At 45.3% G+C, this 17,837-nt stretch overlaps 2 protein-coding genes across 3 annotated transcripts in view; one reads left to right on the forward strand and one right to left on the reverse strand.

The window, feature by feature from the left end:
• KIF6 (kinesin family member 6) overlaps positions 1 to 17,837 on the reverse strand; it is a 380,441-nt gene that overhangs the window by 159,384 nt on the left and 203,220 nt on the right. The gene's annotated exons all lie outside the window — the stretch shown is intronic.
• LOC149525159 (uncharacterized) overlaps positions 1 to 17,837 on the forward strand; it is a 76,491-nt gene that overhangs the window by 8,555 nt on the left and 50,099 nt on the right. The gene's annotated exons all lie outside the window — the stretch shown is intronic.

A 17,837-nucleotide genomic window follows, 5' to 3' on the forward strand; every position in this document is an offset into this window, starting at 1 on the left:
AAACTCACATTATCTGAATGGAAGAAGGTAGACTAAATAGTGCTGCAAACTTGAAAGAATGTTCTTTGCCCTAAGGGATCTTCTTATGAATTCTTCCTCAGGAGCAGGAAAGCTCGCCTCCAAGTTATTACATTAATGGATTAAATAAGCCAAGAAAAACATTAAAATGAAGCCTTATGAAAGAGGAGTACATTTTAGAGCAAATAGCAACTGGTGTTGCCACTGCTTATCATGCTGTTAATCATATTGCTCTCTGGCACTTCTCCCATCTGTTTCCTGTACCCATCAGTCGCCTTTCATCTCACACATTGACTGTAAGCTCTTTAGGGCAGGGACCATAACTTTTTTTCATGTTTGTAGCAGCACTAAGCATAATGGAGCCCTTATCCCTGGGTGTGTGGTGGGCAAGCTATGTGTGAAACTCTTTTTGAAGAATAGCTTTATTCTAAAAAATATATTCAAAAAACAAGAAACTTAGTAAAAAAGTAACCCTAATAAGGTCCTTTGTGAGAGCAGAACAGTCTATCCCAAATAGATTAGCACACTGAATCGTTTGAAACTATTCCCAAAGTTTAGCTCCTCAGTCCAATGTCAAAATGTTTACACAATTTTCTAGTACAGGCAGTCCCCGGGTTACATACAAGATAGGGACTATAGGTTTGTTCTTAAGTTGAATTTGTATGTAACTCGGAACTGGCTCCAGATTCAGCCGCTGCTGCTGAAACTGACCAGGGGTTGACTACAGGAAGCCTGAGGCAGAGTTGCTCTGCCCCCAGCTTCCTGGAATCAGCCACTGATCAGTTTCAACAGCGGCTGAATCTGGAGCCTGGGACAGAACAGCTGGGGCGCTGCCGGGTAGGTCCTCCCAGGACCAACCCGGCAGCATCCCAGCTGCTCTATCCCAGGCGTCCACAACAAAAGCCTGGTCTGCTCGGGGGCGCACTAGCTGCGCCCCCCCAGCAGACCAGGGAGACCCGGAGCAAAGCCACGGAGGCGGCGGGGTCCCGCGTCTCCGCGGCTTTGCTCGGAGTGTCCCTGGTCTGCTGGGAGGTGTCCCCAGCAGACCAGGGACACCCCGAGCAAAGCTGCAGACGTGGCGGGGTCCCACGCCTCCAAGGCTTTGCTCCAGAGCAAAGCCTTGGAGGCGCGGGACCCCGCCGCCTCTGCGGCTTTGCTCCGGGTGTCCCTGGTCTGCTCGGGGTGTCTCTGGTCTGCTGGGAGGGGTCCCCAGCAGACCAGGGACACCTTGAGCAAAGCCGCAGAGGCGGCGGGGTCCCGCACCTCCAAGGCTTTGCTCCGGAGGAGCAAGTAGGAATAGGAGATCCTCCGGAAAAGGGCTTTATTCCGGAGGATCGCGCCAGTCTAGACGCTTTTTTACGGCTTTTCCCCAAGCCGGAAAAAAAGCGGCGGACATGTTTATTTAAATCCGCGGGGGATATTTAAATCCCCCGCGGATTTCCCTATTCTGACTTACCTGCTTTGCATGATTTTTCCGGAATTTGGGACCAGTGTAGACGTAGCCTTGGAGTATTGTGTCCAGTTCTGGGCACCGCATTTCAAGAAAGATGTGGAGAAATTGGAGACGGTCCAGAGAAGAGCAACAAGAATGATTAAAGGTTTAGAGAACGTGACCTATGAAGGAAGACTGAAAGAATTGGGTTTGTTTAGTTTAGAACAGAGAAGATTGAGGGGGAACATGATAGCAGTTTTCAGGTATCTAAAAGGGTGTCATAAGGAGGAGGGAGAAAACTTGTTCATCTTGGCCTCTGAAGACAGAACAAGAAGCAATGGGCTTAAACTGCAGCAAGGGAGGTTTAGGTTGGACATAGTAAAAAGTTCCTAACTGTCAGGGTGGTTAAACACTGGAATAAATTGCCCAGAGAAGTTGTGGAATCTCCATCTGTGGAGATATTTAAGAGTAGGTTAGATAAATGTCTATCAGGGATGGTCTAGACCAGTGGTCTCCAACCTTTTTACACCCAAGATCACTTTTTAAATGACAGACCAAGCCAAGATCTACCGCCCCGCCCCTTCCTTGAAGCCCCGCCCTCTCTCTGTTCCTCCTTTCCATCACTTGCTATCTCCAAGCCTTATACTGCTACTTTAAAAAAAAATTCCCACCATTCCTCGCAGCTACTCACCTGTACTGTTGCTCGGTGAGTAGCTGCTCCTCAAATGAGGAAATCTAATGTAAATGTACAGCGCAGGTGTGCAGTTCAGAGAGGGCTCAAGAGCTACTCTTAGAGCCTCCGAGATCTACTGGTAGATCGCGATCTACTGGTTGGTGACCACGGGTCTAGACAGTACTTGGTCCTGCCATGAGGGCAAGGGACTGGACTCGATCACCTTTCGAGGTCCTTCCAGTCCTAGTATTCTATGATTCTATGATTCCCAGGTTTTTGTCATGTCTCCATCTCCCCTAGAACTAGTGAACCATACTGATGCTCCCATTCAGTGGAGATGTTCTACTCAGCTCTATATTTAAATAAAGTCTTCACATATAAACAAATCTATCACCAATAAAATAGGAATATAATGAAAGCTATAGAATAGGCTTTAAACTGTGCTAATTTATTGTCTGAATTCAATAAAAAATTGAAGACTATGTAAATTTCATTTTAGGTCTGTAATGTAGCTTTACATTTTATGGACTGTTCATCTCAAACATAAATTAAGTTTATAGTCAAAAGGTGTGTGTATTTCAGATCTATGAAAGATGTTACAATGCAATATATAACAGTAGGCACTCAGTACAGCTGTTGAATATGATATGAATATGTTGTTCACCCCGTTATGTCTTCATGTTTTTATAGATTTATGATTTAGTGTGTGCTGTGTTTAGAGCAGGTATCATATAGTAAACTCAGCCTTTTCAATAGCAGAATAGTTGGACTAATCTAAAAACTTTAGTGTGCTCACTCTAAACTGATTGTCTTATGCAATCTGTAAACGTTTCACAGTGACAGCAGCCAGCCTGCCAAGATGTCAGCTGCAGGACACGTTCCAATATAAACAGACAACATTGTGCTGCTGACTTACTGAATTAGAGTTAGAATGATACCCACCATTCCTTCCTCTAAAAGGGGACTCTGGAGATCCAAGAATAACAGATCTGTCAGCACATAAATTGGTATAATTTTCAACTAGAGACACCAACGCCATTTAACCCCATTGTCATTAGCCATGTCTAACTAGGACATGACGGTTGTGTATTTCTCAGCTTCATCCTTTCTTTGGCTTCCCTGGGATACCTGTGGACATTATGACTAGGGCTCCTTAGCAGTACAAAAATACAAATAATTAATAATAATAATATTTATAAGTAGAAAACTGCAGTAGACTGTAAAATATGTAGAATACCACAATATGAAGGATGGTAATGGAGTCTATGTCTTTAGTTGCAAGCTCACTTATATGGGTTTCACATTGTTGAAATTACATTAATAGTGGATTGTTAAGAGTTACTCAAGATTTAGGGCCTGATTCAGGAAAAAAATTAAGCTTCTACATTAGCCTCTCTCTCTTTAGGAAAGCACTTAAGAACAGACTCAGGAAGAGTTTATTACTATTACTAACAAGGCCCCCAGTTAGGATTGAAGCTCCACTGTGCTAGGTGCTGTGCCAACATAAAAAATAAATGATTCCATACAAACTCAGGTAACCATGGTATAACAAATAAGGCACAAAGACTGAGAGGAAGAAAGCGTTTGTGTACCTGCATGCATGTATTTACTTTCTTTTCCCTCACTATCCATAGATAGCATAATAGAAATGAGATTTTTCTGAGGGATCTGAAGATGCCTTGATGAATATTATTTATTACTTGTATTACCATAGTGTCTAGGAGCCCTAGTTATGGGTCAGGTCCTCACTTTACCCGCTGCTATACAAAAAGTACAAAAAAAAGTCCCTATCCCCAAAAGGTTAAAATCTAATAGGGGCGACTGATGCCTGTAGGGCAGAGGTGCAGGGAAAGGGCATGTGGGGGCATTCCATTTACAATTAAAATGTTGGTGGGGGGACCTCCCAAGTGCTACCACAGGTCACCTATGCAATCTAAATAGGTATAGTGAAGCTTTTACAAAATGAGAGAGCACAGACAAGAGCCGGGAGGAGTGAACTGGCAGGGTAGAGTCCTGGGGGGAAGAGGCAGTGTAGGTGCAAGGCCTCAGAGGGATACAGCGGGGGGATACAGATGACCCAGTCGGTGCAAGACTTGTGGAGAAGGGATAGTGTGAGAGGGGTGCAACATGGCAGGAGACGTGTGAGGGTGGGGACTTGGTGGAAGGGGAGGCAAGAGGGTGAAACTTCAGTAGGAATGGGCAGTGTAAGCGGGGAGAGCTCAGGGAGAAGGGACTGTGTGAGAGCAGGGGCACAGTGCAGGGGTACACGGTCACAGTTCAGTGTCCTGTGGACCCTTCCCTCCCACCCCACACACACACCTTTAGGGCACTTCCACTGCTTTTGCACTGGAGGCATAGCTTGGGAATGTAGGGAGCCATTTAGGGTCCATGCCCTGAGGATTTAGGCATGTAGAACACTCCACTCTACTCGCCTAAGCAGGGTCTCACAATCCACAGTATTATTTATATCCATGGACATGCAGTGTCTGTACAGCCAGTCAGAAGTGTACATGTAGCCTGAGATCTCCCAAAAATGTGCACCCAAACTAAAGATTTTCTTTCCATATACCTTTTCCCTGATGGTTTAGTGTAACTGTTTTCAGGCTAAGGCAATAGGATAGGTGAATGGAAAACATAATGCATTCATTTGCACATCAAAATTACATTAATGTTGGCAAATAAACTTAATTTTAATCAAATTTATTCATAAAGTGGCAGTGATTAGAGTGAACAAACTTCATAAGGCTTAAACTATCTAATTTTGTGTTCCATTAAAACAGGCCAATTATGCCGTTGAGACTATGCAAATCTCAGTTAAAAATGAAACTAACTAAATTGTCAAAACTGTTAAAGTGCATGTGAAATCAACTACATATGTAAACTGAAATAATGAAAAACTGAGCGAGGATATGGAAAAGATTTAAATGATGAAGAGTGGCTTTCATAGCACACTAAAGGCTCTACTTGGGAATTCTATATTATTGGCTCCAGCACAAGCTCTCTCTCACATCTTTATCAAACTCATAAAATCTATACAAAAGGAGACATATGTATCCATCTATTGTTCAGAAAGATTTTAAGAAAGGATTAGATAGCTTTATGACTATCAACATTATTTGTGGTGAGAAGAGTTGCACAAAATGAGCCTTTGTGTTGTAAAGACACACAATCTCTCTACTACCTCAAGCTATATTATTGCACAATTGATGAGGAAAGACATAGGTTCCCTCACCAGTCTTCCTGTGACGCATCAGGCCCTCGACACTTCTCAAGGCAGGATATCAGATCAAATGAACCATGATATTATTTGACATGGCAACTCCTACTTTTACACACCAATGTAAATAGGCAGAAACATGTCATCTCTCTCTCTCCCTCTCCCTTTCTCAGGGCACATCTACACGGTCACACTTAGCTCAAAATAAGCTACGCAATTTGAGCTACGCAAATTTGCATAACTTCTTTTGAAATAGAGCGCTGTTCTCGTGTCTTCCTTATTCCTCATGCAACAAGGTTTACAGATGTCAGAATAAGCCATCAATTATTTCAAAATAATTTTGAAATAACAGGGGAGGGAAGCCTTCCAAGCATGGAACTCACCAAGAGTTAAAAAAGGGGAGAGGCTAAAGTGATCAGAGAGATGGCTGAAACTGGAGGGTGTTTCCCATTTTCAGTGACATCGCAGGGAGAAGTTTGGTCTTGATCTCACTGGAGGAGATACTGACCTGATTCCAAATGGAGTTGACAGTAAGAAAGAACAGTTGCCAGGGAAGTGAGAGGTGCTATTTTATTACCATGCAGTGCGGGGGAGAGAAGCAAATTGAAGAGAACAGGGGCAAAGTAGCAGGTAGAGAAGTAAACAGGCAACTGAATGGACAGCAGAGGAGTGTGACACAGGAGAAAACAGGAAATCCCTGCCAGGCCAATTCCTCACATCCGTGAGGGTTTGGTTTCTCTTTTTTGCTTCTTTCTTGTATGTGGCTCCTGACTGATTTTTCTGTGGGTCTGCCCAAAAAAGGTTCCCCACCCCTGTTATAACTCATGCCACAGTTGCTCTCAGTTCCATTTTTAGTGAGCTGGCTAAAATACAGCTAGATTGGTAGATCCCCACCAGCTCCCATTCACATCCCTTGTTGCAATACAGACATAACCTTGTACATACAAAACATATCATTTTTTAAAATGCTATAAACTTAGTATTAAAATTTTTGAAATTTAGGATTTAGTAAGTCATCTAAAAATATAAACCTGTCCCTAAAATAATTCTATTTTAGAAAAGAGGGGTAAAAGAATGAACTGCTTCTTGCCAGTACTTGCATGGATCCTAAACATTCCCCAGATAAACTATATGGGTGCGTCTAGACTGGCAAGATTTTGCGCAAAAGTGGCCGCTTGTGCGCAAAAACTTGCCAGCTGTCTACACTGGCCGCTTGAATTTACGCAAGAGCACTGACGTTCTAATGTAAGAATTCATTGCTTCTTGCGCAAATACTTTGACGCTCCCGCTCAGGGATAAGCCCTCTTGTGCAAGAATACTTGCGCAAGAGGGCCAGTGTAGACAGGCATCTTAATTTTTTGCACACAAAAGCCCGATAGCTAAAATGGCCATCAGAGCTTTCTCGCGCAAAAGCGTGTCTATACTGGGCACGGATGCTTTTGCGCAAAAGCAGCCGTGCCAATCTAGACGCTCTTTTTGCGCAAAAGCATCTGTGTCAATCTAGATGCTCTTTTGCAGAAATACTTTTAAGAGAAAAACTTTTCCGTTAAAAGTATTTCCGCAAAATCATGATAGTCTAGACGCAGCCTATAAGTTGGAGTAAATGCATTTTACTCTTCTTTCCAGTAGCATTAAATTAATATTTGCAAGGAGACCATGACTATTTCTGGTTGAGTCATAGATTTCTTTAGCATCTTAAAGCTGAGATCCATGTGGATATTATTAATTTTGGTATGTTAACTAGCTTGAATTGCTAGCAAAGATGGTAAAATGTAATCCAAGGGTTGTTTTTCCTTTTAATTGATTTCATATTAAATAAACATCATAAGCATGGCTCCTAGTTAATTATCCCTTGTTTAAATATATTCCACACCTATGGACTGTTTAAAATATATATTTATATCTAGGGGTTTTGTTTCACTAGTGGGTCCACATCCACACACTGCTTCCATATTGGAGTTGCACATAAGAAATTTCAACCCACCCAAAAGAAAATTCAACCTGCCCAAGGATTGAAAATGTTAGCGGGAATACTGTTCCCCACCCCTGAGTTATAACATGGGTTGCATGGACAAGTACCTCTATGGTGGGATGGGGTCGGAGACTTGTGAACTACACACTAGGGCTGTGTCTATATTGGCATGATTTTGCGCAAAAGCATGCTGCCTGTCTACACTGGCGGGGAGTTCTTGCACAAGAACACTGATGTTCTAATGTGAGATAACAGTGCTTCTTGCACAAGAACTATGATGCTCCCACTCAGGAAAAAGCCCTCTTGTGCAACTGTTCTTGTGCAAGAGGCCAGTGTAGACAGGCAACATGAATTTCTTGCGCAAGAAAGCCCAATGACTAAAATGGCCATCGGAGCTTTCTTGCGCAAGAGAGCGTCTACACTGGCACGGATGCTTTTGCGCAAAAGCACATGCCCGTGTAGACGCTCTCTTGTGCAAGTACTTTAACGCAAAAATCTCTTACGTTAAAAGTATTTGCGCAAAATCTTGCCAATGTTGACATAGCCTAGGTCCTATGCCACAGCATCCCCACCATTTTTAGTGAGCAAACTAGAGAATAGCTAGTGTGGATTAGGTACATGTACACAAGTTGTCATTTGAACCCTCATCTGCTGTGTAGACATAACCATAAGAGAGTGTATGTTGCAAGTCAAAGAGAAGACTTTTGCATTTTACTTCTAGTGGTAGTGAGGTCAGTGGTAATTCTTAACTCTTGCAGGAGGAGCAAGTTCCATAGTGTAGGTCCAGCTCCATTGAAAATTCTTTTTTGACCACAAACCTCCTCTATCTTTTGGCAGTTTCATGATTCCATGCTCATGGGGAGAGAGAGAGGCAATACCTGACAAGTAGGACTAAGCCCATGCAGGACTTTGACTTTCAGGACAGAAACCCTAAATTAGACTATGAATTTGGTTGGAAGCAAAATACTAGGATGGTGTGTTCATGGCCACCTCCTTTGCTAGGCAGGTTGGCTATTATGTTCTGTGCTCACTGGAGATTTTGGGGGATGAGTTGCTTCATTCCTAGACATAAATTAATTGGTATAATCAAACCAGGAGGGTTGAAAATGAGACAGGATCTGAGTCACACAGAAAAGAGAACCATCTCCTAGCCCAGGCATGTCCAAAGTCCGGCCCGCGGGCCAATTGCGGCCCGTGTTCCGGTTTAATACGGCCCCCCCAGGTAATTTGGCAATATCTATCTTTTATGGCCCCCAACGAATCCATATGTATTGAGATGAACACATTGTAAAATCTCAGTTAATGTCAGTTGGTCTAAATCAGTTATAAATATATTTGGACACAACATGTATACTTGGTGTTATGTTCCTGTTCATATTTTTTTAACTTAAAAGTTGACAGACAACCTTTATTACCAATAATATGTAATGTACTTTACAATGTTCCTGACATATATTTCAGCTTCCTGGATTTTTTTTTCATCTGGCCTTCAGATATGAAAGGCAGAGTGATTTAACACCTGTTTAGATTTGTCATCCATGTGACGAAATGAAAAGTATACCGTTTGCAATAAACTTTGCATAAAATAGTTAATTTGCATTTAATTTTAATGGTTCAAAGAATGTCAGGCAAAATGGTCGGCCCTCACGCACGTTCACTTCATCAAATCTGGCCCTCTTTGAAAAAAGTTTGGACACCCCTGTCCTAGCCACTAGCAGATGAAATTGGGTGGGGTTTTTTTGTTTTTATTTGTTTATTGTTTTGTTTTTTTGCTGCCCTGGAATGCACAAACATCTCTTTGCACTTAAATAATAAAATAATATACTACTACTCCTAATTTCAATTTTTATACCTCTTTTCAGATAAGGATCTCAAAACACTTCATAAACGTTAATTAATCCTAGTAACTTCCCTCTAAAGAAAGCAGACTGACTTATAAATACGGGTACATTCTTTCTGTTCATATGACATCCACTCAACCATACTGTAATTCGTAATCTTATTGTTCTCATATTCTCTGGCAGTAATCACTTATCCTGGTGCCTATGCTCTCTGCTGTTTTTGACCCTAAGGAACCTTTTCTTCTTGACAACCCTCTTTGGCCCTCACCGGAAACTACCCCTCCCTGTACTTAAATAGCTATTTTCTTTTCCGTAGGCTTAAGATCAGCATCTGTTATCCATTTGGTTTTTTTTATTTTCTTCCTAAATCTTAAATTGTATCTTAAATAATCTTTAAGAAAAAAAAAAAAAGCTCTATCAAAAATCTCTAGGCAATCTATTAAAATTTTATTTAATTTTAGCATAGATTCATGTAATCCTAGGGCTGGAAGAGACCTCAGGAGGTCATCGAGTCCAGCCCCCTGTCCAAGGCAGGACCAATCCCAAGTAAATCATCCCAGCCAGGGCTTTGTCAAGCCAAGACTTAAAAACCTCTAGGGAAGGAGATTCCACCACCTCCCTAGGTAACCCATCCCAGTGCTTTACCACTCTCCTAGTGAAATAGTTTTTCCTAATATCCAACCTAGACCTCCCCCACTGTAACTTGAGACCATTGTTCCTTTTTCTGCCATACGTCACTACTGAGAACAGCCTTTCTCCATCCTCTTTGGAACCTCCCTTCAGGAAGTTGAAGGATGCTATCAAATCCTCCCTCACTCTTCTTTTCTGCGGTCTAAATAAGCACAGATCCCTCAGTCTCTCCTCATAGGTCATGTGCTCAGCCCCCTAATCATTTTGGTTGCCCTCCACTGTACCCTCTCCAATGCGTCCACATCCTTTCTATAGTGCAGGGGTCCAGAATTGGACACAATATTCCAGATGGGGCCTCACCAGAGCTGAATAAAGGAGAAGAGGAAGTTACTCACCCTGTGCAGTAACGATGGTTCTTCAAGATGCGTGTCCCGTGGGTGCTCCACTATAGGTGTCAGGCTTGTCCCGGCACCACAGACCGGGGAATTTTCGTAGCCGTAGTCCGCTGGACCGCGCATGCGCGAAGCGCGGCTCGTGCTCTTTCGCGCCGTTTGTGTTCGCGCGGTCCGGTTCCCACCAGTTCCTCCTGATCCTCTTGGTCTGAAAGACAAATAGAAATTCCGAAGAGGGGAGGAGGGCGGGTCATGGGGCACCCACGGGACATGAATCTCGAAGAACCATCGTTACTGCACAGGGTGAGTAACTTCCTCTTCTTCTTCGAGCAGCATCCCGTAGGTGCTCCACTATAGGTGAATTTGCAGCAGTAGCGCCTAAAAGGAGGGGGGTTCAGAGCTATCGTGCTGCAGCTGTGGACAGCACCGCTGTTGCCACTGCTCCTTCTGGAAGGTGGAGGTTGGGAATGGCATAGTGCTTGGCAAAGGTGAAATTTGACGACCATGTAGCAGCCCTACAAATGTCTTTTAGAAGTACGCCCTTCAAGAATGCAGTTGATGTAGCTACTGCACGCGTGGAATGCGCTGTCGGATTCTGTAGCAGCGGTCTACTACGTAGGGTATAGCATTCCTTTATGCAGTTCACTATGATTGACGAAATGCGATGTGCTGACAACTGTTGACCCTTAGAACTGTTGACCCTGTAGACACGAACAGATTGTTTGTCTTCCTGATGGACCTGGTTCTGTCTATGTAGAAAGCCAGGGCACATCTGGCATCCAAAGTGTGTAGCCGAGCTTGTTCTGCCGAGATGTGGGGCTTTGGGTAGAAAGTGGGAAGCACTATCGGCTCATTGATGTGAAATTTTGAATTTACTTTCGGAAGGAAAGTGGGTTGAAGACGTAAAATGACTCCTTGATCAGTAAACAGAGTGTATGGGGGTAAGACCGATAAGGCAGCCAGCTCACCAACCCGTCTTGCAGAGGTTATAGCCGTGACAAAGATAACTTTCATTGTGAGAGTGCACAAGTCACATGTGGCCAAGGGCTCAAAGGGTTTTTGAGTTAACGTATTAAGAACGAGCTCTAGGTCCCATGGTTGTGTTCGGTGTGGAAAGAGATTATGTAAGCCTTTCATGAAACGTCGCATCATCGGGTGAGAGAAAACTGAGTAACCATCCACAGTGTGGTGTAACGCAGTGATTGTGGCGACGTGCACTCTAATAGAGGCGCAGCTGAGAGAAAAGCTCTTGAGGTGCACGAGGTAGTCCAGAATACGGTGGATGGGTGCAGAGTAAGGATCCAGGGATGCCGACGCGCACCATGCGGAAAATCGTGCCCATTTGTGAAGGTAGGTGGATCTCGTGGATAATTTCCTGCTATGTAAAAGAATATGTTTGACCTCTTGCGAACAGATAATTTCTGTTTGTTGGAACCAACTAGGAACCATGCCGTCAGTGCCAGAAGATCGATCTGGGGATGGAACAGGCGCTGCCTGTTCTGGACAAGGAGGTCACGCCTCTTGGGCAGAGGGAATGGACGCCGCGCTGACATATGATGGAGGGAAGGAAACCACGTTTGTCTTGGCCAAAAAGGAGCTATCAGGATTACAGTGGCTTTTTCCATCAGTATCTTTTCTAGTACTCTGGGGATTAGAGCGACGAGGAGTCCTGTGGCACCTTATAGACTAACTGAAGTGTAGGAGCATAAGCTTTCGTGGGCAAAGACCCACTTCGTCAGATGCAAGCCTTACATTGTACCGGTTTAATCCTCTGAGGTCGAGGATCGGTCTCCATCCCCCTGATTTTTTCTCTGTTAGGAAATATCAAGAATAGAACCCCCGTCCCCGGAACTGTTTTGGTACTATTTCTATTGCTCCAATGGCGAGGAGGCGATCGACCTCTTGTTGTAAGAGAGGCTCATGAGATGGGTCCCTGAAAAGGGATGGGGCAGGGGGATTGGGTGGTGGTAGAGTGGTGAATGGAATGGTATGCCCTAGTGTGATTGTTTGTAGTACCCATCTGTCGGTGGTGATGTGAGACCATTGGTGTTCGAAAGGTCTCAGGCGGTGGTGGAATAATGCCTGTGGAAGTTTGGGATGGGTGTTCAGTGGAATGGTGCACAGTCCCTCGGCTGGGATGTCAAACTTGTTGCTTGGCATTTAGACGGCCAGATGTTTTTGGCTGAGGTCTTCTCTTCTGCTGTCGCTGCCGGTTGTGTTGCTGGTCCTGCTGTCTGTATTGGGATGGCTGAAAGGCGAACGATCTCTGTCTCTGATATGGAGTATACCTTTTCCGATGGAAGGGAGGAGTATACATGCCCAGAGTCTTGAGTGTGGTTCTAGAGTCTTTACCCGAATGAAGCACCTGATCATTTTTGTCAGAACAGAGATTCTGTCTGTCAAAGGGTAGGTCTTGGACTTTGGTCAGAAGGTCTTTAGGAACTGCCACCTGATGTAGCAACGAGGCCCTGCGCATGACCACGGATGTAGCTGTGGTACGCGCTGCGGTATCAGCCATGTCCAGAGCTATGTGAAGAGCTGTTCTGGAAGCTGTATAGCCCTCGTGGACCACTACTTTAAGGACCTCCCTTTTGCCCTCAGGTAGATGGTCCAGTAGGGGCGCTAGTTTGGCATAATTATCAAAGATATGGTTAGCTAATAGCGCTGCATAATTTGCCATCTGGAGTGAAAGGGTAGCAGACGAGTAGACCTTTCGTCTGAAAAGGTCTAGCTGTTTCATGTCCCTGTCTGGGACACTCGGTCTTTGCTGCGGGCCCCTCGTTCTTTGTTGGGCCGCATCGGCAACCAGAGAATTCGGAGGAGGATGAGAGAAAAGAAACTCCATCCCTTTCACCAGAACGTAATATTTTTTGTCTGCCTTTTTGTTGGTGGCCGGTGCAGAAGCCAGCAGCTGCCATGTGTCATCAACAATCTCCAGGATGGCATCATCCAATGGGAGAGCCACTTTCACCTGTTGTGAAGGATGAAGGTTTCTAAGCAAGTGGTGGGATTTCTGCTGAACTTCCGCAAGCTGTACTTTTTGTGATACCGCCACTCTTCTGAAAAGGTCTTGAAACTGACGAAGGTCGTCCGACAGAGATGTGTCTTCCTGAAATACAGCATCATCCGGAGAGGAAGAGGATTGGTCGGTAGGAGATTGATGTTGAGACTCATCCTCAGTGGTATGTTGTAGGAGTACCTGAGGCTCAGGTGGTTGGGGCGGCGGGATACCTGATGGAGTTGGTGGTCTGGCTGTTGCTGGTAAGGATTGACAGTCCCTGCTGGGTGGTGTGTGTGAACGATGAGGAGAGTAGGACACCGAGGAATGTCGAGACTGGGAGTAGTGCCTATAATAACGGTGTTCCGGTGACCTATGATAAAATGAGGAGCGGTGTGGAGATCTAGAATAGTAACGGGATCTGTGAGAGGTATAATACCCATAGCGCCCAGAGCATGATGGAGACCGGGGAGATCGAGATCGTTCTCTGGATCTCGGGGTCAGTGGAGGTGACCGGTGATAACGGCGTCTTGGTGAGACACGTGGAGAATGGTAAATCCTCTGCGAATGTCTGATAGATTGGGGAGAGAGTCCTGATGAAGGAGAAGGCGGTTCAGGTGAAAATTGGATGTTTTCTGGTGAGGGAGAAGGTGTAATGATTCTCCTCGATGTTCGGTGTGTGGATGACGCAGTTTGTCCCGCAGAAGGCCGTACAGGCTGCACATTTCTTTCCATCGGTGCCGACGGTGCCATGTCAGAAGGCAGAGAACATTGTGGGAGAACAGACTCCCAAGCCAGAGTGAGTTCCCGCACCGAAGAATTGCTCGGCGCCGGCGAGTTACTTGGTGCCGGCGAAGTGCGCGGTTCCCGAGCATCTGACGGTGCCGGGGGGCGACGCGGTGCCAGCGACGCATTCGGTGCCGGAGGTTCCTTCGGTGCCGAGGTGGGAATCGGTGCCGTAGGAGTGGTCTGCGTCATGGTCGCTTGCGGTGTCGCCGTCGGTGGCGCAGCGGCTGTTCTCGGTGCCACATGTGACGTCGGTGCCGGGAACGGCTTCGGTGCCGACGATGACCTAGGCGCCCGAATAGTCGCGGGCTGTGGCGCCGAGGTACTGCGGCTGGGCTTCGCCTTAGAGCCATGCACGCCTGAGGTACCAGGTTTGTCCCCCACGCTAACACGCGGGAAGGGAACGAGAAGGCGATGGTCTTTTCTTCGCCTTCTTTGGGGACGGCTCAGCTGAAGGAGCAGGGAGGGATCCGAGATTTGCTCCATCTTGTGGCTGTAATGCCCTATCAAAGAGGAGCATTTTGAGCCTCATGTCCCTGTCCTTCCTCGCTCTCGCGGTAAGCTTGGAGCAGTGAGGGCACTTCTGGGGTATGTGCCCCTCACCCAAACAGCGGATGCAGAGAGCGTGACCGTCGGAGGCAGGCATTGCTTCGCGGCATGAGCTGCACTTTTTAAAACTGGGAGAACCCGGCATGGTCACCTCTGTCTTCTTCCGACGGGGTAAGAAGAAAACTATCTACAGTAGAAACTATTTACAGGTAACTTATGAAGAAAATAATTTTTTTTTAACTAACGACTACGACTAAAAGTAATGTCATTATATAACTGGAAAGAACTAACTATGAACTAAACTAACTAAATCCTAAAAGTTCTTTCCCTCTCTCAGGCTGACAGAGTCTGAGGAGAAAACAGTATTCCGTCCACGGCCGAGGACGGTCAGGAGGAACTGGCGGGAGCCGGACCGCGCGAACACAAACGGCGCGAAAGAGCACGAGCCGCGCTTCGCGCATGCGTGGTCCGGCAGACTACGGCTACGAAAATTCTCAGATCTGCGGCGCCAGGACAAGCCCGACACCTATTGTGGAGCACCCACGGGACACTGCTCGAAGAAGAATAATCACTTCTCTGGATCTACTGGCAATGCTCCTCCTAATGCACCCTAATATGCCATTAGCCTTCTTGGCTACAAGGGCACACTGTTGACTCATATCCAGCTTCTCATCGACTGTAATCCCCAGATTCTTTTCTGACAAACTGCTGATTAGCCAGTCGGACCCCAGCCTGTAACAATGCTTGGAATTTTTCTGTGCCAAGTTCAGGACTCTCCATTTGTCCTTGTTGAACCTCATCACATTTCTTTTGGCCCAATCCTCTAATCCGTCTAGGTCACTCTGGACCCTAGTCCTGTCCTCCAGCATATCTACTTCTCTTCCTAGCTTAGTGTCATCAGCAAACTTGATGAGGGTACAATCCATCCCCTCATCCAGATCATTAATAAAGATGTTGAACGAAACCTAGAACTGATCCTTGGGGCACTCTGCTAGAAACCGACCGCCAACCTGGCATCAAGCCATTGATCACTACCCATTGGGCCCGACAATCTAGCCAGCTTTCTATCCAACTTACAGTCCATTTATCCAATCCATACTTCCTTAACTGGCTGTCAAGAATTATGTGGGAAACTGTATCAAAAGCTTTGCTAAAGTCAAGGAATATCACATCCACTGACTTCCCCATATCCACAGAGCCAGTTACCTCATCATAGAAGCTAATCAGTTGGTCAGGGATTACTTGACTTTCGTGAATTCATGTTGACTATTCCTGATCACTTTCTCCTCTTCCAAGTGCTTCAAAATGGATTCCTTGAGCACCCCCTCCATGATTTTTTGGGGGACCAAGGTAAGGCAGAATGGTCTGTAGTTCCCTGGATTGTCCTTCTTCCCTTTTTTAAAGATGGGCACTACATTTGCCTTTTTCCAATTATCCAGGATCTCTCCCGATCTGCATCAGTTTTCAAAGATAATGGCCAAGGACTCAGTAATGATATTTGCCAACTCCCTCCGTACCCTTGGATGCATTAAATCCGGACCCATGATTTGTGTATGTCTAGCTTTTCTAAATAGTTCTTAATCTGTTATTTCTCCACTGAGGGCTGTCCACCTCCTTCCCATAGTGCATTGCCTAGTGCAGTAATCGGGGAGCTGATCTTGTCTGTGAAGACAGAAGCAAAGAAAACATTGAGGACTTCAGCTTTTCCCATACCATCTATCACTAGATTACATCCCTCATCCAGTAAGGGTCTCACATCCTCTCTGACCACCCTCTAATTGTTAACATGCGTGTAGAAACTTTTCTTGTTACCCTTTACATTCCTTGCTAATTGTAATTCCAATTGCACTTTCGCCTTCCTGATCACTCCCCTGCATTCTCAAGCAATATATTTATACTCCTCTCTAGTCATCTATCCAAGTTTCCACTTCTTGTAAGCTTCTTTTTTATGTGTAAGCTCACGAAGGATGTCCCCGGTAAGCAAATGTGGTCTTCTACTATATTTGCTTTCCTTACTGACTACGTCTACACTGGCACATTCTCACGCAAAAACTCTTGTGGAAGAGTTCTTCTGCAAAAACTCTTCCAGAAGGGAGCGTCTACACTGGCATGTGCTTTTGTGCAAGAGCATCCATGCCAGTGTAGATGCTCTCTTGCACAAGAAAGCTCTGATGGCCATTTTAACCATAGGGCTTTCTTGCGCAAGAAATTTATGTTGCCTGTCTACACTGGCCTCTTCTGGAAGAGCAGGAGTGTCAGAGTTCTTGCACAAGAAGCTCTGATTTTATACATTAGAACATCAGTTTACCTGCTCAAGAACACGCAGCTAGTGTAGACAGGCAGCAAGTTTTTACGCAAGAGTGGCCGCTTTTGCGCCAGATCACGCCAGTGTTGACACAACCACGGTGTATCGGAATAGTTTCTTCCTGTGCCTTTAATAAGGCTTCTTTAAAATACTGCCAAATGTCCTGGACTCCTTTCCCCTTCATGTTAGCATCCCAGAGAATCCTGCCCATCAGTTCTCTGAGGGAGTCAAAGTCTGCTCTTCTGAAGTCCAGGGTGTGTATTTTGCGACTCTCCTTTCTTCCTTTGGTCAGGATCTTGAAATCTACCATCTCATGATCACTGCTCCCTAGGTTGCCACCCACATCTACTTCCCCTAGTAGTTCCAACCTGTTTGTGAGCAGCAGGTCTAGCTGCACATAGCCCCTGGTTGGTTCCTTTAGCAGCTGTACCAGGAGGTTGTCCCCAACATTCTCCAAAAACTTCCTGGATTGTCTGTGTACTGCTGTATTGGTCTCCCAATAGATGTCAGGGTGATTCAAGTCCCCCATGAGAACCAGGGTCTGTGTTCTGGAAGCTTTTCTTAGTTGTCTGAAGAAAGCCTCGTCTACCTCAACTGCCTGATCTGGTGGTTAATAGTAGACAACATCACCCCTGTTGCTTCCACCTCTAAACTTAACCCATAAACTCTCAATAGGCTTTTCTCCCGCCATATACTGGAACTCTAAGCAATCATACTGCTCTCTTACATACAGTGCAAGTCCTCCTCCTTTTCTCCTCCGCCTGTTCTTCCTGACCAGTTTATACCCTTCCATGACAGTGCTCCAGTCATGTGAGTCATCCCACCAAGTCTCTGTTATTCCAATCAAATCATAGTTCCTTGGCTGTGCCAAGGCTACTAATTCTTCCTGTTTGTTCCCCAGGCTTCTCACATTCATGTACAAACACCTTAGATAATCAGTTGATTGCCCTACCTTCTCCATTTGAATCAGGGATCCTTATTTGTTGTTCCTTCCTCTTTGTGTTTCTTCTTGGTATCCCACTTC

This window comes from Pelodiscus sinensis, chromosome 3 (assembly GCF_052426305.1).
Source record: "Pelodiscus sinensis isolate ZL-2025 chromosome 3, ASM5242630v1, whole genome shotgun sequence".
NCBI classification, from domain to species: Eukaryota; Metazoa; Chordata; order Testudines; family Trionychidae; genus Pelodiscus; species Pelodiscus sinensis.